General features: G+C 40.6%; 1 long non-coding RNA gene across 3 annotated transcripts in view; it reads right to left on the reverse strand.

The window, feature by feature from the left end:
* Positions 1-22172, reverse strand: part of LOC150008821 (uncharacterized) — a 145443-nt gene that overhangs the window by 62949 nt on the left and 60322 nt on the right. Inside the window, exon 3 of one of the 3 annotated variants that reach the window (XR_016511141.1) lies at positions 458-825. The exons of the other annotated variants lie outside the window; for them this stretch is intronic. This is a non-coding gene — a long non-coding RNA (uncharacterized LOC150008821). Of the gene's footprint in view, positions 1-457; positions 826-22172 lie in introns of those variants that run through there. 3 annotated transcript variants of the gene reach the window in all.

The following is a 22172-nucleotide window of genomic DNA, read 5'->3' on the forward strand; positions in this document are numbered from 1 at the left end:
AATACTGTATTATACACTTAAAAATCTGTTAAGAGGGTAGGTATGTCTCATGTAAGTATTCTTACTACAATAAAATTAATAATAACAATACATGTTTTAAAATTTTAACCTCCTTCATTTGCCTGGTTTTCTATTTGGCCATGATTTTAAAATGGACCTCAGAATCCCTTATACACCATAAACTTACACATTGTTGTATGTCAGTTATGTCTCAGTTTTTTAAAATGGACTTTAGGAGTTAGAGCCTTCAAAATACTGGTGAGCCAGGTCAGCATTGGGCAGATCCAACATGCCTTTCGAGGTGACACTCCAAGGAGTGAGCACCTGGGTGCTGAGGGTTTTGTGGGTGAGAGAGCACCATTTTTCTCCCATCTCCCTGGACACAGTCAGAACCTCTGACAACTCTGAAGTGAGGCCTGGAAGTCCAAGCAGGGGCACGGGCTGTGGATTACCTTTCTCTGCCTTCAGTTTTGTCAGAACAGGACAGATGCAGACCACGGAATCCTTGCCAGGAGGAGAGCGTGCCGTTAGAGATGTTCCTCGCTCTGAGTATGTGTGAACAGGGCCTCTTGGCGCATGGGATGCTCATTTTGTGTGGGAGGTTAGAGTCGAGAGGCTGGGCTGTGAAACTGATTATTTTAATTAAGTCCCATGAGACTTGATGCCAAACACTTTTGGAGGTTGAAAATAGCCTTTCTGAGGGTTCCCACATGTGCACTGGGACCCAGGGAAGGCATTTAAATCCTAACAGCAGCTCTCATGTTGGTTTTTCTGGGGACATTGATCAGCAGCTTGCTCTTGTCCTTTGTGGTGACTGAGGAGCACCTAGGGACAGACGGGAAGAGAAAGCTGTTATACCTACTACTGTTCCCCCACTGCTTTCCACTGAGCTTAAAGAAAATTACATTCCCCATGCGGTAGCAGTGTATTATTAAGGGATGGTAATCACCATGGTAACCAAGGATAGTCTGCTACAAGCAAATGGAAAGGAAAAAAAAAAGGAAAGCAAGCATAGGTCCAGAGCTTGCTACACCCACATTAACTCAAAATGCCCAGGCTCTTAAGTAATAAGGAAAGGAATATGTTTTCTAGACTGATAGACCGAATTTTAGAATCATTAAATTGTGCAAGTGAAAGAAGCTTACTGGAATGACCAAGAGCTATAACTGAATGCCTTCAGGGTCAGCTGATGAGGTAAATAATCAGGCCAGTGACACCAAGGTGGTGAGGGACAGCATGGAGGTTTGCAAAACAGGAGCCAGGCTCTGAGAGAAGCAGCAACAGCTTCTGCAGCTGCAGCTTGTTGTAGCAATGGGACAGGCCAGCCCTGTTATGTTAGATGGTGCCGAGAATGCAGGTTTTTATGTGAACTAACCCAATTTCGACTATTTATTAAAACTACTTTTTAGGAGGTCAATAAGACATATCTGTGAACTCCCAGTTTACATTTGATGCAATACATGCACCCACACTTTTTCCTAAATGCTGAGGAAACTGAGGTCCAGAAAAGTTGTTATTCAGGTAGGTCAAGTGAGCAAGTCAGTCCTCTGGGGTCTGGACTCCCGTACAGTGCTCTTGTCCTTTGAAAATGTTGTGATGATAGATCATGTTAGGCCCAGGAGTCTCATTTCCACACAAACTGGTACGTAAACTCTGCTGGCTATCAGGTCTTCCTATAGGCTAAAAGTTTAAACACCATAAAAACAGCTCTCAGAGAGTATGTATGAATCTCTGTTCCTATCCATTCTCTGTTAGATCATTTCCTGTACAGTTTGTCTTTACTGTTATTGTAAAATGGGATTTTTTAAATTATATTTTTAACTGGTAGATGTTTGTATATAGAAAGCTATTGATTTTCTCATTATATTTGTTAATACCCACTTTACTGAATTATCTTACTTTTCTCTGACACATCAACTCATTGTCATGAAATTTCTAAATATAGAATCAAAGCTTCTGCAACTAAGCGTTATTTTATTCCTTTATTTCCTTTAATTGTCTTTGCATTGACCACTACTTATATAGGACAGTGTTAACTAAGAGTTGTTCGTGGGCATCTTCCTCTTACTCCCAAATCTAACAGGAATTCTTCTTTTGTCTCACCATTAAGCATAATGCTGGCTTTATATATAGATATATAGATATATGTAGATATAGATATAGATAGATATAGATATCTTAAATATATTTAGAAAATGTATTCCTATTTTATTAAGAACAGTTAAGAAATAATGAATATATGGTCCATTTTGTCAAATTGTTTTTAGCACCAATGGAGATGACTAAATGACCTATTTTATTCTTTTAAGAAATATGGGGAATTATATTAATAGATTTCCTAGTGTAGAACTACCTTGTTTTTCCAGAAGGAAGTCTATTCTTTTAAAGTTCTACTGGATTCTGCCTACCAGCATTTAGTCTAAAGCTTGTGTCCATATATGGTTTATAGTTCTCTTTTGATGTGATATCATTGACAGGTATTTTTCATCAGTTATTTTATGTTATAAAATAATTTGGAGGCTTTGCTTCTCTCCGCTACAGTCTGGGATGGTTTAAATAGCATGGGAATGGTCTTATCTTTAAAGACTCGATTGACTTAAACTCTTAAAACTTCTAAATCCCATGGCTCTTACCAAGTTCAGCCCCACTCTTTCCAATAACCAATTCTCTGTTGTGAAGGAGCGTCCCTGTCCTTTATGTCCTCCACTCCAGAGTTCATTCTCTGCTTCCTTGTTCAGCAACAGCTTTTATCTCCCCTTCTGTATTCTATTTTCTTAATCCTTGTGGCTCAAAAGCCCGTTTCCCTCAGAGTGCCTTCCAAGTGGCCTAGGTGCCTTTACCCTCCCTTTGTGACAGCCCGGGGTGGCCAAGGTGTAAATGTAGACCAGATTCACTTAGGCTACTCCTTTCATCCTGCTTAGAAGAACTTGAGGTTCTTGTTGCCTTTCATCACTGGCCTGAAGCATGTCTTTGAGCCCTGTGTACTAAGTGTGACTGTACATAGGGATATCTCCTCTCTCTTCCTTTCTCCATTTCTTATCCTCTTCACTCTTTCTTTCCTTTTCTCTCCTCTCTTTTCTAACTCTTTCCTCCTGCAAATGGCAGTGCTGTGCACAGATTAGATTGTGAGAGCTGGAGACATTCTGGATTAACTTTGTTTAGCTCGCATCCTGGATTCTAGCTTTTCACCAACATTCTTTTATAACAAAATCAAGACCATTGCACAGTATCTCCAAGCCAAATGAATTATATGGGCAATTAAATAAATAACTTAATCTTTTCCACCTCCTTTTTTTATTTTTATATATTTTATTGATTATACTATTACAGTTGTCCCAGTTTTTCCTCCGTTGCCACCCTCCACCCAGCACCACCCATTCCCTCTGCCAATCTCTCCTCCCACTCCCCATTTAGTTCATGTCCATGGGTCATGCATATAAGTTCTTTGGCTACTCCATTTCCTATGCTGTTTTTAACATCCTCTTGCCTATTCTGTAACTACCAATTTGTGGGTCTTAATTTCTGCACCTTTCCCCTCTTTCTCCCACTTCCCTCTCCCAACTGATAATCCTCCAGATGATCTCCATATCTATGATTCTGTTTCTGTTCTGCTTATTTGCTTGTTTTGTTTTTTAAATTCAATTGTTGGTAGTTGTGAATTTATTGCCATTTTAATGTTCATAATTTTGATCTTATTTTTCTTAAATAAGTCCCTTTAACATTCCACATAATAAGGCTTGGTGATGATGAACTCCTTTAGCTTTATCTTGTCTGGGAAGCACTTTATCCTTCTGTTCTAAATAATAGCTTTGCTGGATAGAGTAATCTAGGTTGTAGGTCCTTGCTTTTCATCACTTTGAATACTTCTTGCCAGTCCCTTCTAGCTGGCAAAGTTTCTTTTGAGAAATCAGTTGACAGTCTTATGGGCATCCCTTTGTAGGTAATTCTGTTTTTCTCTTGCTTCTTTTAAGATTCTCTCTTTAACTTTAACCTTTGACATTTTAATTACGATGTGTCTTGCTGTGGTTCTCTTTGGGTCCAACTTGTTTGAGACTCTCTGTGCTTCCTGGACTTGTACGTCTATTTTCTTCCCCAAATTAGGGAAGTTTTCTTTCATTATTTTTTCAAATAAGTTTCCAATTTCTTGCTCTCTCTCTTCTCTTTCTGGCACTCTGATGATTTGAATGTTAGTATGTTAGAAGTTGTCCCAGAGACTCCTTACCCTATCTTTGTTTTTTAAAATTCCTTTTTCTTCTTTCTATTGTGGTTGAATGCTTTTTTCTTCCTTATGTTTCAGATCATCGATTCAATTCTTGCCTTCATCCACTCCACTGTTGATTCCCTGTTAATTTTTCTTTATTTCATTTAGTGTAAACTTCATTTCTGCCTGAGTCTTTTTTTACTGTCGAAGTACCCAATGAGTTCCTTGAGCATCCCTACTAACCAGTGATTTTTGTTGTTTTCTGTTTTGTTTTGTTTTTTTGTCTCCTTTAGGCATGGCATTCCAGTCAAAGTTATGGTCAACAAAACCTTTATTAACAACGGGTCTTATTAATTTTATGCAAAGAAACTTATGTCATTGCTTACTTCTTCAGAATGCCAAATTCTGGAGGGATCAGATAGGGAGAAAGATATACAGTGTGAAGGAAAATCCTTGTCCTTCTAATATGCACTAAAATTGCATTCCATACTATACATTTTCTTTTGTTCACTGTCCTACATGTGAGGGTTTTTGGGGGGGTGAGGGGGCAGATTGCTGTCTCATTTATTAATTTATTTTGCTTTCATTTCTTTCCCCCACTAAAAATTTTTGTTTGTTTTTCTATTACAGTTGTCCCACTTTTTTCCCTATTGCTTCCCCGCACTCTACCCACCCCTTCTCCCACAGTCAGTCCCCACCCAGTTGTCCATGTCCATGGGTCATTTATACATGTTCTTTGACTAGAGCCTTCCCTTTCTTATCCCCTTCTCTCCGCCCCCCTTTTCACTGTTAGTCTACTCCTTGTTTACATACCTCTGGTTCAATTTTGTTTGTTTGTTTGTGTTGTTCATTAGTTTCTTGTAATAGGTGACAGCATCAGGTATTTTTCTTTTGTTGCCTGACTTATTTCACTAAGCATAATTCTCTCTAGTTCCATCCATGTTGTTGCATATAGTAGAAGTTCCTTCTTTCTTTCTGCTACATAATAGTCCATTGTGTAAATGTACCACAGTATTTTGATCCACTCATCTACAGATGGGCACTTAGGTTGTTTCCAGCACTTGGCTATTGTAAATAGTGCTGCTATGAACACAGGAGTGCATAGGTTCTTTTGAATTGGTGTTTCAGGACCCTTTGGATATAATCCTAGCAATGAAATTGCTGATTCAAAAGGCAGTTTCATTTTTAGTTTTTTGAGGAAATTCCATACTGTTTTCCATAGTGGCTGCACTAGTCTGCATTCCCACCAGCTGTGCACCAGGGTTCCCTTTTCTCCGCATCCTTGCCAGCACATGTTGTTTGTTGATTTGTTGATGATGGCCATTCTGACTGGTGTGAGGTGGTGGTATCTCATTGTGGTTTTTATTTGCATCTCTCTGCTGGCCAGTGATGTTGAGCATTCTTTCATATGTCTATGGACCCTCTGTATGTCCTCTTTGAAGAAGTGTTTGTTCAGATCCTTTGCCCAATTTTTAATTGGGTTGTCTGTCTTCTTGGTGTTGAGTCATATAAGTTCTTTATATATATTTGGAGGTCAATCCCTTGTCTGAGGTATCATTGGCAAATATATTTTCCCATATGGTTGGTTCCCTTTTCATATTGCTGATGTTTTCTTTTGCTAAGCAGAAACTCTTCAGTTTGATGTAGTCCCATTTGTTTATTCTTTCCTTTATTTCCCTTACCTTAGGAGATATATCAGTGAAAATGTTGCTACGTGGGATATCTGAAATTTCCCTGCCTATGTTTTCCTCTAGGACTTTTATGGTGCCACAGCTTACATTTAAGTCTTTGATCCATCTTGAGTTTATTCTGGTGTATGGTGTAAGTTGGTGGTCTAGTTTCATCTTTTTGGCATGGCCTTGTCCAGTTCTCCCAGCACCATTTGTTGAAGAGGCTCTTTTCACTTCCTTTTATGTTTTTTCCCCTATGTCAAATATTAGTTGACCATATACCTGGGTTTATTTCTGGGCCCTCTATCCTGTTCCACTGATCTATATGTCTGTTCTTATGCCAGTACCAGACTGTTTTGATTACTGTGGCCTTGTAGTATAGTTTGATATCAGGTATTGTGATTCCTCGTACTGTGTTCTTCCTCAAGATTGCTGTGGCTATTCAGGGTCTTTTCTGGTTCCACATAAATTTTTGAAGTATTTGTTCTAGGTCTGTGAAATATTTCATTGGTATTTTAATAGGGATTGCATTGAATCTATAAATTGTTTTGGGTAGTATGGACATTTTAATGATGTTGATTCTTCCCATCCATGGACATAGTCGTCGGCAGCCGTCCGTCTCGAGAGACGATGGTGTAGCTTCCTAAGAGTCTATCTGCACCGCCAAAAATGGCTGTGCAGTCCGACTCGGGAGTGACACGGTATCTGTCTCCTCCCATGTTGAATCGACATCTTACGATGACGCTGGAGTGTCCTCTCCAGTGAAGCTGAAGCTACAGAGCCTGGGCAGGGTGATATGGAGGGTCTGCTGTTGCCCATGCAGCAGACCCCCCCTCTCTTCGCAGCTGAAGGGTCCAAGGGAAAGAGGGAGTCAATACAGCTTGGCTTTAGGTGCGCCGCAGGAGTTGCCGGTGTTGACTACAACGTCAAACCGCCTTAGGGACTCCGGCTCCGGATTTTCTGTCGGGGTTTACTCCCTTAGCTTTTCCCCTGAAGAGGTATGCCGCAAGGCAGCGGAGGTTTTTTGGAATCAGAGTTTTCCTTCTCTGATGTGCCCTGACTGGTAGATCGAACCAGCGACACGTAGCTCGCAGGCCGACGCTCAATCCACTGAGCCAAACCAGCCAGGGGTATGGACATAGTATATGCTTCCATTTATTTGTATCTTCCTGAATTTCTTTCTTCAGTGTTCTGTAGTTTTTTGAGTACAAGTCTTTTTCCTCCTTGGTTAAGTTTATTCCTAGGTACTTTATTTTTCTTGTTGCTATAGTAAATGGGATTTTTTTTCTAGTTTCCATCTCTGATATTTTATTGTTGGTGTACAGAAATGCCTTTGATTTCTGAATATTGACTTTGTACCCTGCTAGTTTGCCAAATTTACTTATTATGTTGAGTAATTTTTTCATGGAGTCTATAGAGTTTTCTATGAACACTATTATGTCATCTGCTAATAATGACAGTTTTACTTCCTCTTTTCCAATTTGGATGCCTTTTATTTCTCTTTCTTTTCTGATTGCTGTGGCTAGAACCCCCAAGACTATGTTGAATAGGAGTGGAAAGAGTGGACATCCTTGTCTTGTTCCTGACCTCAGGGGGAATGCTTTCAGTTTTTTCCCATTGAGTATGATGTTGGCTTCAGGTTTCTCATATATGGCCTTTATTATGTTGAGGTATGCTCCCTCTATTCCCATTTTTCTGAGAGTTTTCATCATAAATGGGTGTTGCACTTAATCAAATGCTTTTTCTGCATCTATTGATATGATCATGTGGTTTTTGTCTTTCATTTTGTTTATGTGGTGTATTACCTTTATTGATTTGTGAATATTAAACCTTCCTTGCATCCCTGGGATGAATCCCACCTGATCGTGGTGTATGATCTTTCTAATGTGTTGGTGGATCCTGTTTGCCAATATTTTGTTGAGGATTTTAGCATCTATGTTCATCAGCAATATTGGCCTGTAGTTTTCTTTCTTTGTTGTGTTTTGACCTGGTTTTGGAATTATGATAATACTGGCTTCATAGAACAAGTTTGGGACTCTTCCCTCTTCTTTGATTTTTTGGAATAGCCTGAGAAGCATAGGAGTTAGTTCGTTCCTAAATGTTTTGTAAAATTCACCTCTGAAGCCATCTGGTCCAGGGCTTTTGTGCGCCAGGAGTTTTTTGATTACTGCTTCAATTTCACTAGTTGTTATCAGTTTATTCAGGTTTTCTGCTTCTTCTTGATTCAGTTTTAAAGATAATATGTTTCTAGAAATTTGTCTATTTCATCTAGGTTGTCAAATTTCTTATGATACAGTTGTTCATAATAATTTCTTACAATCCTTTTTATTTCTGTGGTATCAGTTGTGATTTCTTTTCTTTCATTTCTGATTTTATTTATTTGGGTTCTTTCTCTTTTTTTCTTGATGAGCCTGGTTAAAGGCTTGTCAATTTTGTTTAACTTTTCAAAGAACCAGCTCCTACTTTTGTTGATCTTTTGAATTGTTAGTTTAGTCTCTATGTCATTTAATTCTGCTCTGATCTTGATGATTTCCTTCCTTCTACTCGCTCTGGGCTTTGTTTGTTGTTGTTCCTCTAGTTCTTGTAGCTGTAGGGTTAGATTTTTTATTAGAGATTCTTCTATTTTTTTAGGTAGGTTTGTATTGCTATCAACTTCCCTCTCAGGACTGCTTTTGCTGTATCCCATAGGTTTTGGATTGTTGTGTGTTCATTATCATTTGTTTCCAGAAACTTCTTGATTTCTTCCTTGATGTCATTGTTAACCCATTCATTGTTTAATAACATGTTATTCATTCTCCATGAGTTTGAATGTTCTTGAGTTTTTTCCTTGAGGTTGATTTCCAGTTTTAAGCCATTGTGGTCTGAGAAGATGCTTGATATAATTTCAATTTTCTTTTATTTGTTGAGGCTTGTTTTGTGTCCTACCATGTGGTCTGTCTTTTAAAATGTTCCATGTGCACTTGAAAAGAATGTATATTTTGCCTCTTTCAGGTGAAAGTTTCTGAATATATATATTAAGTCCATTTGATCTTGAGTGTTGTTCAATGCCTCAATATCTTTGGTGTTTCTTTGCTTCAAAGATCTGTCCATTGTTGCCAATGGGGTGTTAAAGTCCCCTGCTATGAGTGTGTTGCTGTTTATATCCTTCCTGAAGTCTTTCAAAATTTCCTCACATATTTGGGTGCTCCTATGTTGGGTGCATATATGTTTACAGGGTTATATCTTCTTGATGGATTTTTCCCTTAAGTATTATGAAATGTCCTTCTTTGTCTCTTTTTATGGCCTTTGCTGTGAAATCTGTTTTGTTTGATATAAGTATTGCTACTCCAGCTTTTTATCATGTCCATTTGCTTGAAATACTCTTTTCCATCCCTTCACTTTCAGTCTGTGTAGATCTTTTGTTCTAAGGTGGGTCTCTTGTAGACAGCATATATGTGGGTCATGCTTTCTAATCCATTCAGCTACCCTGTCTTTTGATTTGTGCATTTAATCCATTTACCTTTAAGGTTATTATCGATAGGTACTTATTCGTTGTCATTTTCCCCCTTTGTACTTGTGTTCCTCTCTGTCTCTCTCTGTTTCTTTATCTTCTTAAAGCAGACCCTTTAGCATCTCTTTCAATGCTAGTTTGGTGGAGATGTATTCTTTTAGCCTTCTTTTGTCTGGGAAACTCCTTATTTCACCTTCCATTTTAAATGAGAGCCTTGCTGGGTAGAATATTCTTGGTTGTAGGCCTTTGTTTTTCATTGCTTGGAATGTTTTTTGCCATTCCCTTCTGGCTTGTAGTGTTTCTGCTGAGAAATCTGATGATAACCTTATTGGAGCTCCCTTGTATGTTATTAGCTGTTTCTCTCTTGCTGCTTTTAGGATTCTCTCTTTATCTTTGAATGTTGCCATTTTAATTATGATGTGTCTTGAAGTGGGCCTGTTGGGGTTCATCTTCATTGGGACTCTGTGCTTCCTGGATTTGCATGACTCTTTCTCTCATCAAGTTAGGGAAGTTTTCTGTCATTAGTTTTTCAAAAAGTTTTTCTATCCCTTGCTCCTCTTCTTCTCCTTCTGGTATTCCTATGATATGGATATTATTACATTTCACATTGTCCTGCAGTTCTCTTAAAACCTCTTCATTCTTTTTCAGTCCTTTTTCATTTTGTTGCACTGTTTGGGAACTTTATTCTATGTTGTCCTCCAGCTCACTGATTCGATCTTCTGCTTCCTTTAGCCTGCTTTTATTTCCTTCTACTGTGTTCTTCAATTCAGAAATTGTATTCTTCATTTACTCCTGGCTCTTATTGATAGCTTCTATGTTCTTTTTCATGCTGGTGTAATTCTCAGTGAGTTCCTTGTAGTTTCCATGGAGTTCCTTGTAGTTTCCCTAGAGTTCTTTGTAGTTTTCTTTGAGCTTGCTGATCTCATTGAGCTCCCCTATAAACCATCTTTTGAATTCCATGTCTGAGAGTTTGCTTCCCTCTATTTCATTTAGCACTCTTTCTGGGAATTCTTCCTTTCCTTTCGATGGGGGGTTGTTTCTCTGTCTCCGCGTATTTGTGACTCTTCTTGTTTGTTGCTGCTTCTTAGATTGATCTGCACTTCCTGGATCTGCCACTGGTGGCGTCAGATCTTGTACCAGTTTGCGCCTAGGCAGCCTGTTGGAGACTTCCAGAGATCTACTGCCTTTGTCTGTCTCCTTTAGTTGTTAATCTATTCAATCTGTGATCAGCCATCAGGCTTAATGTGGGACACATTAATTCCTGTAGGTGGGGCTTTTGGTTTCCCTCAGACTGACACCACTTGGAGGGGAATGGTCCACCTGCAGTATGGGGAATGAGTCAGCACTGGGACCCGTTCAGCTGCTCCCCCAGTTCTCCCGTCAAAGCTACTGCTCCATACTCTCCCTAAGTGTCTCCAGTCCTCTCTGCCCTCCCTCTGCTTGAGCCCAGGGTAAGTGGGTGCCAAAATATTTTCATATGTTATCTGCTTAAGAGCTCTTTTTCTCCAGCTGTTTCTCTCAGGCCAGCAAGAAACCCTGTGGCTTTTCGTTTTTCACCCTAACCAGTGTTTTGAACTCTGTATCTGATATATTGATTATCTCCATTTTGTTTTTCTGGGGTTTTGTGTTCTGTTCTTTAATTTGGGCCATATTTCTTTGTCTCCTCATTTTGGCAGCCTCCCTATGTTTGTTTCTGTGTATTAGGTAGAGCTGCTTTGGCTCTCTGTCTTAGTAGCATGGCCTATGGTAGAAAAGTGTATCTGTAAGTTAGATGGAGTGGAGCCTTAGTTAATCACCAGGACAAGGCAACCTGTGTGAATCAGGTTGATAGAGTCTCAGATATGGTGCTACCACTCAAAGGCTTTGTGTGGAAGAGTGCTCAGAAAAGGAATAATGGCTACTGCCTGGCCTCTGGAGTTGTGTCTGAAAAGAAACTGTCTCCTGGCAACTTGCCCTGATTCCAGACACTTTAGTTTCTCCCCGTATGTCCCTCATGTCCTTCAAGCTGCAGCTCTAGTGCTAGAGCTCAAAGGTAGTGAGTCTGAGTAAGTCCTAAGTTCATTGCAGGCCCTTTAAGAGACGACACCTCAGATTCCTTCAGTTTTCTGCCACTCCAACCCCACTGGTTTTTACCACCGGAAGTTATGAGGACTTATGTTCCTCACACTGGAACCCTGGGCTGAGTGGTCTGGTGCAGGGCTGGAATCCCTCTCTCCCTAGCTCTCTCTCCTGATTTTTATCCACCACACATGGGTGTGGGACCGGCCCATTCCATGTCTCCATGTCTCCACCCCTCCTATCCATTTGGATGAGTGTGGCTTCTTTAATTCCTTGGTTGTTGGACTTCCACACAGCTCAATTTTCTGACAGTTCTGGGTGATAATTGTTTTGTAGTTTAGTTATAGTTTTTGCTATGGTTGTGCAAGGAAGCAAGTCATGTTTACCTATACTTCCATCCACATCCTTTACATAGAGGAAACCACTATTGAAATTGACTCCAGCTGAGTGTAAGAGATCTTTGCATCAAATATTCCATTTCTTCACCAGGATACTCTCAAGCTACACTGTAAGCCAAAAAGTTTTCCTGGCCCAATAGATATTTGTGATGATGTAGTCCGGAAAAGGAAAGTTCTAGGTCTTGACCACATGCATGTGAAAACGGACAAATTAAAAGTCCCATCCCCAAGGATGAAAACTGAAGTAGCCCTTCCATAGAGAACTTGCCATAAGAGAAGGAATGTGCGTGGTCTTGTGAGGGCTGATTCTTTCTAAATCAGACAAAACTGTGCCATACATTTCCTGGGATCTTTGTGCACAGCTCAATATACACTCTTTCTGAAGCCCACCATCCTAGATAAGTTTGGGACAGTATTGCAACAAAAGAAAGAAAATTGCTGATGATGGGAACATGGTTCTCACAATAATAAACATGAACAGGTGTTTGAGCAGCAGGTTCTTAAATACTATGCCACAACAAGAGAGGAAAGAGGAAAGATACAACATTTGTACTTGCAAAAAATATCCTTCCTTTAATAACAATGTTACACTCTAAATGCAAATGATATGTTAAACTCAGTAGGGGGAGGGCATGATATTGCCATAGTTATTTGGTAGGCCACTAGAACAATGTTAACAGGATCCCTGCTGGGCACTTGCATGGTACTTAACATTTTCGAAGGCTCTGACAGGCAGCAATTCATTGTAAGTTCATTGTAAGGCTTTTCACGAGCTTTCTCTGGCCTGACAGTGCTTTAGAAGCATGTAAATAACTTTTCTACATGCATACCTTAATGTAGCTGCTAGCTTGGTTTACATCCTCAATCAACAGTTTTTAAAGGTGCTTTAACCATGTAAGACATTAAATTACAGACCAGTTAGCAGCCAAGAGATTGCAGTCTTTTGCTTGATTCTCTAACCTCTAGTTATGGAAAATAAATATTATTAATTTCTCTTTCTGGTTTTCACTTTTCTATACCAACATAACCCATTAATGAAGCCCCAGAGAACACAAAGTGATTAATCAGATTTTAGAAATGCACAGGCACCAACTTTGTTAATAATAACAAAAACTTTATGGGCCCCAAAACATTGTTATCTATGCCCTCTTCCCCCTACAAAATTTATCATCCAGACTGCTGGACAAAGACATGAAAGCGATCAGTCCCATAAATGACTTATTGTTCATTTTTATTGGCTCAAGGCATATTTTTCTTTTGAGGATGATAATTCAAACTCTGTTGCATTATTTTTCATAGATTATTGCAGTCTTCTTTCTCTAGGTTATGACAAATATTCTTTGTGTGGCCAAACTTTAGTCAGACTCTGGAACCTTCTCCTTGGTCCATCTGTGCTTGTCGCTATAAATCAGTTTTAGTAAGAGCCCTAGTTTGTCAGTTTAGCAAATGTCCCTCATCCTCTGTATCTAATCACTCACGATATCCAATCAGGATCCTCATCCTGCATTGCCCTCCAGGTGGTATTCGATCACTCTGGACTGTCTGCAGCAAAGGTCCCATTAGGTCAGTTTTGCCAGAATCCCCCTCACCCCTGATGTTTTCCCTTAGAAATTCTCTACCCACTGAACCCCATCCTGCTCCTTGGCTATAAATTCCCACTTGTCCATACTGCGTTCAGAATTGAGTCCAGTTCTATACTGAGGTCTCTTCTCACTTAGGACGATATGTAGTCCTGAATATAATCTGTTTTTATCACTCTACCTACTATCCAACTCTGGTTTTTCTTTTACAGTTAAACAACTATGGTCATACATTTATTGTTTACTTCTAGGAAAATTGCTTTAATTAAAAATAAACAACAACCTATGGACAAGTTAGAAGACATAGATGTTCACCTTCATGCTGAAAACAGCATAGAACATAAATATTTAAATTAGGTCATTCGATCCACACACAGCATTACTGAGGCTGTGCTACATACAAAGCATGTGCTAGGCACAGGGATGTCATGATGAATACAACATGATTTCTGCCTTTAAACATCTCACAGCCTGTCTGGGTGAGTGAGGGAATCCAGCAAGAAACATAAGCCATTGATCCCAAAACTGTGTCCATCCTGAGAAGCTGATCTAGCTAAAGGGTGCCATCTGACAGAGGCAGGAGCTGGACTAGTGAGTATGTGAAAGGTGAGTGATAGGTCTTAGAACTCCAACTGCATTTATCACTGGGATAAAGCTTTGGCCCATGAGCAAATTTTCAGCAGAAAAACATCAGAACTGAACAGAAATTAAAGAGCATTTAGTTTAGTCCTGAAGGGTTACAATGATGGACTCAAGCTCTAGATTATGTGTCCCCACCACCCTCCTCACCCCAGTCAATGCTGAATGACCTATCACAGCCAAGGCCTCGGGCCTCTATGAAGGAAGGAAGGGAGAAACCCAGGGAAAAAGGAAAGGGTAAATAGGAGGAAAAGCAGGCAAGCAGGCAGGGGTGCTGGCCTGTGAACCCCAGCTTGAGACTTGGCCGGCATTTGCTTTATTCCTCAGCATCTCACTGGAAGGGAAACTTTCTTGAGCCCAGTTCCCATCAAAGTAAAGGAATGGCTTTTCACAGCCTGCTACACAGAAACAAGCCTGCCTCAGTCCCTCTTAGGGAGGAAGGGCTTTTGTGGCACTTCAGCAGCATTGCACAAGCCCCCCTTTCCCCACTACCCGCCAACTTCACCAGGGCAATCAGTTGCAAGTTTCCAAACCAGCCCTTCAAACTCTTATGGGAAATTCTAGAGGCTAATTAGTCTAGCTACAAAATCTTTGGCAGCTCAGTTCTGAAGCTGTCCTTTGAAATCTAAAGGAACCAGCAGGGGCATTTAGGCCCCTGCTCTTGGGCTTTTCCCAGCATTGACCCAGAGACCTGGGTGGGATGAGTTTCCCCTCATAGAACAGAACTCATCCTTGATGTCTCTGCCATAGCATCCTCCTACCCCAGGTGTCCTGAATTAAATATTCTTTCTACAGAAGAGGAAATTTTAACCCAGTGGTTCTTAAACTTTAGCGTGCATCAGAATTGTGTGTAAGGTTTGCAAAAATGCAGATTTCTGGGCCCACCCCCAGTTTCTGATTCAGCAGGTTCAAGAGGAAGTCTGAATTTTCATATCAACACGGTTCCAGGTGATGCCAATGCTCCTGTGCTGTTCCCATCACCCACACTGTTAAGAACCACTGAATCAGGAATCCAGTCATGCTTTGTTTTGTTTCTCCCTGAAAACGAGTTCTTCTCTGCCCACCTATGCCTTAAAATTGCCAGGAACTCCTAAATCAGGAATCACACCTTGTATTTTTTCTTCGAACAAGTTTTTCTCTGCCTTCTTATACCTCAAAATTGTCCTCTGCCCTTCTTCTTGACTAATTACTGCTCAATCTACTTATCGCTACAACAGTTGTGTTTCTGGCATTATGAGACATTCTTATTTTATTCCCTGCCTCTCTTATCTAGACTAGAATATTATTTAATCTCCAGTCCCAAATACTTGTATAATAGAAATAATAGCCCTGGCCGGGTAGCTCAGTTGGTTAGAGCGTTGTCCCAATAACCCAAGGTTGCAGGTCCAATGCCTGGTCAGGGCACATGCAAGAATCAACCAATGAATGCATAAATGAGTGGAGCAGCAGATCAATGTTTCTCTCTCTCATTCTCTCCCTCCCTATCTCTAAAATCAAGAAAAGAAAGAATGAGAGAAAGAAAGAAAGAAAGAAAGAAAGAAAGAAAGAAAGAAAGAAAGAAAGAAAGAATGGAAGGAAGGAAGGAAGGAAGGAAGGAAGGAAGGAAGAAAGAAAGAAAGAAAGAAAGAAAGAAAGAAAGAAAGAAAGAAAGAAAGAAAGAGAAAGGAAAAATAAAAGAAACAATAGAACAATATAGCCCAGACAACAGAGACTTGTTCTTTCCTAAGAAAAAGTATATTTGGTTGAAAGCTTATGCAAGCTTTAGATCCAAAATGGGGCTGCCTGCATACGGAATAATGTCCATTTCCTGCTAGCATTCTAATAGGCTCTGCTAGTGAGGAAATTTTCTCCCTGGAAACGATTAGGAATTGGTGCCAGAATTAATTAAGGTGAGTGAATCTTTGTCTCCATTCAACAGGCTCTATTCCATGCAACTTTGCTTCTCTAGTAACACCAGACAAGATGTAGTGTGAGCTTCCCCACTGGTACCCTGAGCCCTGCTGCAAGAGATGCCAGAGCAAGGCCATTATGCCACTGGAAAGCTTGGGTAAGTCCACAGACTCCCACTCATAATGATTTTTCACTCATTGAACTACTTCTGAAGAGGGGAGGGAGCTCCACGGGCAATATTTCCAAGCTTGTGACAGGACATAATCAGAAATGATTTTTTGGAGGTGGCCATCTCGGGCCCCCAAATAAATGGCCTAGGGTGGAGATAAAGAGGGATGTAGTCCACTCTGGATGCCACCAAATATCGAAAGCTACAGTTACTTACAGGTTTCCTGGGGCAACAGAGCAGATGCTAAAGGGTTGTAGAAAGTGGGTTGAACATAGATAAGAATATCTCCAAGAGAAAAATAACAGAGGATTGTGGAGAGTTATGAAGAATAGACATGAATATTTGGAGAAACTGTTCAACCCACTGGGGCATGAGGTAGAGGATAAGCGAGACACTGTCAGTTGACAATGAAAGTGACTTGTGGACTAGTTTGGTAGAGCATGGAACAGGTTGAATAGGCTTGTTAGGTTACTACCCAAGCGTCACCATTCTGGGTCCAGCCCATTCTATGGGTTGGAATATTTCACCTTATCCTTGAGTATCCTCTAAGCTTCCATGCTGTGCTGGTCTGGCTAACAGCCATCCCATTTTGTTACAACTGCACTATCCCTCCTTGGTGCTGGAAGAAGTGAAAAGTATAGCACCTTCCAACTCTGAAGTCAGTATTTGGTTAGACAGTCTCCAACTTTTATCTGTGCCCCCATGTTCTTTGCCCAGGTATGTCAGCTTCCACCTAACTCTGTTGTTTGTTTCTTACCATGTTCTTGTAGAAATCCAGACTTCAGCCTAGATGGCATGCTCCATGAAGGCAGGAGATCTAGCTGCTTTGTTCACAACTATATACTCACTGCCTGGTGCCTGCCTGGCATAGTATGTGCTCAATAAACACTTGTTGAATGAATAAAGAGAGGGAAGAGGTGCTATGCAGAAAGCTGGACAAGAGGGGAAGAGAAGTTTCTGAATGGTGTGAATCTGGCCTGCAGTCCCCTTAACTAGTGCCACCACTTTGGATAATGTACCTGAAATTTTATAGTAATTGCTTAAATAAGTCATTGAGATAGTAGCCACACCTTTCTCATCTGTAAAATAGAGACGATGTGCATGTCCTTCAGGGGAGTTAGTTGTAGGGATTAGAGAAACACATGTGGAAGACTCAGTTCTGAATCTGATGCAAAGTAGGAGCTCAGCAAATTATAATCATTGTTATTATTGGTTTGGTTATCCCCTATATTCTATCATTCTGCTACTCTTTTAAGTTTAGTCAAGGACATCCCCCCCAAATTAGGCCTATGTTAATCCATGTAGTTTGCAGTTTGGTGTTTTTAAACTCAGTAATATACTGTATTGTTCGTATTCTCTCTTTTCTCAGTTGAAAAGATGCCCACAAGCAAATAACCAGTCACACATAGATTGGACAGCAATTTCCAACCACTGCACAAATGCTCTGATAATGCATTTAGCATGACAGTCAATTGAACATTGTATTTTCCAAGCAGACTTTCGGCCTTTGGTATCAAGAGGATTATATTTGCCATCTACTCTCTCTGGCTGCACTGTAGTGAGGATTTCTGAGTTGATTTGTATTAAGTACTGTGGGCTGCAGGAAGGAAAAGGTATCATAGAAACACAAAGAAAGTATTAAATGCCGGTCAAATTGCTTTAACTCAATGGCACGTTGGAGGCTTTACAAAGAAAATCGTAAGGAAATCCTGTAGTAAATTATGATTTCCATAAATAATTCAGCTCCCTTATGGTTTTTCATGCATGTATGATTTAGTATACAAAATAGAGAATAATTCTAAAATTTATGAATTTGCTCCTGTTTAAACTTTAAACATCTCAAAGCTAATTATTATTTAGTTTTCATAAGTTCTAACAAAAACATTTCATACCTATGTGGGTCCCCACAGCACAAAGTAAAGATTCATCAAATATTTTATGTGATTGCATTTATGATCAACTCAAAATGCCTTAATTAAACAAGTAATTAGCCTTGAGGAAAGAAATTAACACAAAGTCCAACTAGTGAATTTGTTAACTGTTCTTCCAAGCAACAGAACCAATAGCCATCCCAGATGCGGTTAGATATTATAGAGAGCACAGGAATTACACATGATCATCTGAAAAGCACAGTGGCAAAAATAACCCCAGAGTAAAGTATGAACTTGAATACAATGTAGCAGGTTGATGATTAGATTAGGAGCCAAGAAACCTGGTTTTGGTTCAGGCTGCCACTCACAACTGTGTGATTTAGGATAAAATACCTTAACCTTCCTGAGCCTCTGTTTCCTCGATGATAAATTAGGAAAGCTGGACTGTGTGATTTCTAAAGCCCCTTCCAGTGCTTCCATTTCTCAAGACTGCATTGAAGAATTCCTCCCTTTCAGTTCTTATTTTGGAAGCCACTTGCTTCCTAGCGCTGTGCCTGTCAAATAGCATTGCTGCCAGCAACTTACAAGGTAGGTCTGTCAGTGCTGGAGAGAGGCATCTGCCTGATCTAATTTTGTTTACAGTGGCAGCGTTCAGCACATCCTCTGTGCTTTCAGCAGGAAGCAGCCAGGCAGCAAAACTGCTCTAGCCTAAAACAAATCCAGCTGCAGGGCATCTTCCAAATGATCCCTAGGTGTTTTTCGATGTAGCCTACTATTAAAATTTTAAAACACAATTTAGAGCTCAGTGTATCATCTTCTGTTGCAAACATGAAGCCATGTTTCTCATTACTGGATTTGGGGTGCAGGGGAGGTAGGAGGGAAGGGGGATGTTCAGAGAGAGAAGGTATTTTAGAATGTGGAGCATGATTTGCCTTCGATTCCTCCTGTCCAGCACTCATCACCTGTACCTCATTCAAAGGCTTCAGTCTCATTCTTCCCATGACCCAGCCAGCTCACAGCTGCAGGTTATTAGAGCACGGCCAGCCTAACCTGCAGATGGAATGGGCTGTTTGGGTCAGAGGTGTGATCTGAGGAGCTATGGTTGGGATCGGAAGGAGGGTAGAAGTGGTGAACAGAGAGGATGTTTGAGCAGAAGGAGCACAGTAACAAGCCTGGGAGCAAGGAAGAGCCTGGTATATTTGGGTGACACAACTAGTTTTTAGTGACTTTGAGTTTAATGGAAGGAAAGCAATGGGTAAGATGGAGAGATAGGATGGCCAGTCATGTAGAGTCTGGTTTTGATTCAGACTTCCCAGACTCCCAGTCCAGGACTGATGGACTTATTCTATAGCTACTACTCACTTAAGGTCACAACCCCTTCTGCAGGGATCACCCACACCCAATAGCTTGTCGATATTGGAGGGTCGGGCAGATAGCAAGGCCCCCAAGACCATTCCCTAAAACATTTCCTGCATGCTAATCTGCAACTCAGATTTTGCTTCTCAGGGAGCCAACCTGCAACAGTAGGCTAGAGAGAGTGATGGTACCCTGTTGGCAATGGTGAGGTGCTGAAAGGCTGTCAACAGAGATTAATCCTGGTTAGATTTACAATTTAAAAACATTACTCTGTGGTAGTATTTAGAGGGTACATTAAAGTGAGCAAACACAGAGGAATAGTGTCATATTGGAAATGAGCTCGATGCGATGAACCTTCACAGTCAGGAGAGCTGTTCCAGAAGCAGAGCTCTCCTGCAGAAGAGAAGAGCTCACACACGTTAAAATGCTCAAATTAAATCAATTCAAATCACATGGTGAGAAGCAAGGGACAAGGATAGGGTGCAAGCCAGTGAAAGGACCACTCTAGCTGAGTTGTGTTCATAGGTCCTCCTCCCAGACCCCACTCACATCAGCCTCCTCCCACACTGATGGTGTGGTGTGGTTATGACAACCTGAGTTGACGTTTGAGCAAAGGGAAGGTACCTGAGACCAAAGATACACTTCTGTACCGAAGAGACACAGGGCAAGGGCGCCTGGCCACAGCTGTAGGTTTCCGAATAGCCTGCTGAACAGCTATAGGTTTTATCTGCAATTCGTGGGCAGAGCACCCGTGGGGCCAGAAAGGGACTTATAAACATGTTGGGTGTCATCATGACTTGACTGATTGGAGTGGCATATCACTATCAGCCCAGTGAAAGCAGTCATCCCTCTCTACCTGTAAGCAACTCTCTTGTTGGCTACATCGTATTTTCTATTTATTCTCTGTATCCTCTGCATGTCTCACAGATTAATAACTTACGATCTGTTTTTAACACACCTTATGCATTCTGAGTCTCACATGTTACTTGTTTAATCATTTCCCATACTTATTACATGCTGTGAGTTTTGCCTATATCTCATAAGCTCTTTATCGATGCTTCCTACTTCCTAAAAGTTACATCCATCCTATTTGTTTTGTCTATTATAGCAGAACTGAATATTCTCAAATACTACAGCAAAGGCATATTTCAAATAGAGACCATTTTGGAGATTTTAGTAAAAATGGAGACAATAGATAATGTGGATTTGAATTAGGGAGGTGGCTGTGGAGATTCAAGAACAACTCCATGAGGTGGAGCAACAGAAATAATGATTCATTAGAAGCAGTAGGTGAATGTGATCCAGCATCCACTTCACCCACTTCCTCACCCTCAGTGTTGAGACTAGAAAACCTAACTCCTCACTAGCAACCTCTCTTGTCCCAGGGGCGGTTAGAACACAGACCATAGTTCTACCCAGTGAGATATATATAGAAGTACACTTGGGGGAATTCTATGAAAGCAGTTGCTTCTCTTAGTAATAAAAAGGATAGATAAAGGTGGAGCCATTCTTCCCGTCTTCTTCCCGCCTTAAACAAGAAAGTGATGGGAGGGGAATGGTCTGCCTGCAGTATGGGGAATGAGTAAGCACTGGGACCAGGTCGGCTGCTCCCTCAGTTCTCTCCTCAAAGCCACCATCCCAAATTCTCCCCAAGCGTCTCTAGTCCTCTCTGCCCTCCCTCTGCTTGAGCCCAGGGTCATGAAAATTAGAGAAAAAACAAAGCAAAACAAGGAGACAAATAAGGAATAACCAGTGATGAAAGAGAATTTTCAAAATGGACACTGTTGCCCAGGAGACCAAGTAAGAAAAAAGGAGGAAAGGAGGAAAAGAAGAAAGAAAGAAAGAAAGAAAGAAAGAAAGAAAGAAAGAAAGAAAGAAAGAAAGAAAGAAAGAAAGAAAGAAAGAAAGAGAGAGAAAGAAAGAAAGAAAGAAAGGAAGGAAGGAAGGAAGGAAGGAAGGAAGGAAGGAAGGAAGGAAGGAAGGAAGGAAGGAAGGAAGGAAAGAAGGAGGGAAGGAAAAAAGAAAGGAAAAGAAAGAAACCTACAGCTTTGCTATCCAAAGTTGTAGTCCCAGTTGGGTTGAGTAATGGGTCAGCCAGAAATTTAACGGAAGATTGTACAAGTGAAAGAACAACACTGAAAAATAAAAGCTCTCCACACACGTCAGTTGGAAGGAAAATCACACATGTATAGTCCAACAAAAGCTAATGCCAAGGGAGACTTGACAATTAACCTCAAGAGACTCCCTTTAGAGTCAACAAAAGAAACAGAATTTTTTAAAAGATATGAGATCTGTCCAGAAAGTATCCATCCATGTATATAAAAATTAGACATTTATTGAAGAAGATACAAGAAACATTGTACATAGGACATGATGCCTCAGTCCCCTTCAAAGTAGGCACCCTGGGACCTCACACATTCTCCAAATCACTATCAGCTGCCCTGTATTTTCTAGAATCTCATTGATGGTCTGAAATCTCTTCCCTTTCAAAGGTAATTTTAGCTTTGGGAAAAGCCAGAAGTTACAGGGCACCAAATCTGGGCTGTAGGGGGGCTGAGTCACGTGGGTGATTTAATGTTTCCTCAAAAAACTCTACATGAGACGTGACCCATGAGTGGGTGCGTTGTCATGATGAATCTGCCGGTCACCAGTTGCCCGTAACTACAGCCTTCTGAAGCATCTGAATAGTTTCAGTGGAGGAATGTTCAAGCTTAGTGCAAAATTTGATGCAGATTCATTGTTCTACTTGCTCAGTCATTTTAAATGTGACAGCCACACAATACACATGCTCATTCAGTGGCATCTACTGTACCCACTGACTAGTACAATGAGGTCATCATTGTTTATGCA

This window comes from Furipterus horrens, unplaced genomic scaffold (genome assembly GCF_987537825.1).
Source record: "Furipterus horrens unplaced genomic scaffold, mFurHor1.1.pri manual_scaffold_5, whole genome shotgun sequence".
Classification (NCBI taxonomy): domain Eukaryota; kingdom Metazoa; phylum Chordata; class Mammalia; order Chiroptera; family Furipteridae; genus Furipterus; species Furipterus horrens.